We start from the raw sequence: 1,117 nt of genomic DNA, 5'->3' as shown, positions 1-1,117 counted from the left end.
GTGAGTCAATTACTAGCTATGTAACCTTGCACAATTATTAGGTATATGACCTCCTGCAAATGTGATCTCTCGCTTTGGTTTCCTCATCTTTAAAACTTGGGTAATAACGCTACTCATCTCAGATGATTGTTGTGATGAATGAATGAATGAAAATCTATGAAGCACTTACACTAATGCATGGCACTTATGGAAGCTTCAGTGGATATTAGTGATTTTTAAAAATATATCATTACTGTTGTCCCAATTATGAAATCCAGATTCAGATAATTTGATAGAGGGTGAATATGAGTGGTAGACTGGCTATAATCCATTGACTATTTGTTCCATATGGAGGTACAACTTTAGTCACTTTCAGATATCACCAGATCACAGCAATTTTTTTTTTTTAAACTGTGAGACCATATCTATTTCCTTTGGATGATCAGGACAGCTGAACATCTAATCCATTCATTTTGTTCTCATTGTGATTGAAACAGCTGAATCCATCATGCAATGATTTCCTTTGATCATTAAGACAGCCAAAATGAAAGCATTGGCCATGCTGCCTAAGGTCCATTTATTTTGGAAATAACTTTTGACAGGTAAGACATAGTCCCATATTGCCTTACTGACATTTCATTGATATCTTATGCAGCTTCTGGTAGCATATTTATCATTTAGCTAATACACTTTTTGTTATCATTTGTTCTCTGTTATCTTAATAAATGTAAACAGATGATTCATGCGGATGATTCATTCAGAACCATTTTAACTGCAGATGGCCTGAGACACAGCAGAGGAAGTGGCATTTTGTGCTTTTGTTGCTGATGGTTATGATCTAAGGGATGGGGATTGTTCAAAGAAGAGAAAACTGAAGTGGTTCAGGGAAAGAAATAGTTTTCATGTGCTTGCATAGTGACGAGTCTAGGATTTTCAGTGTATAAAAATTTAGTTTGAATTGAATATGATTAAAGTTGGTAAACCATGCTGTTGCCAGAAGGAACATGGATCTGTTACTATTGAAAGAGCTTTATTAAAATTTTAAAAGACTTCATTTCAGAAAATAATTATGTAACAAATATTAGCATTTATGTTTTTCTATCCTAATAAATATTTGTTTAATTGATTTAGTGATGCT

This window comes from Propithecus coquereli, unplaced genomic scaffold (assembly GCF_000956105.1).
Source record: "Propithecus coquereli isolate 6110/MARCELLA unplaced genomic scaffold, Pcoq_1.0 Scaffold174, whole genome shotgun sequence".
NCBI classification, from domain to species: Eukaryota; Metazoa; Chordata; class Mammalia; order Primates; family Indriidae; genus Propithecus; species Propithecus coquereli.
This window is presented reverse-complemented; position numbering follows the sequence as displayed.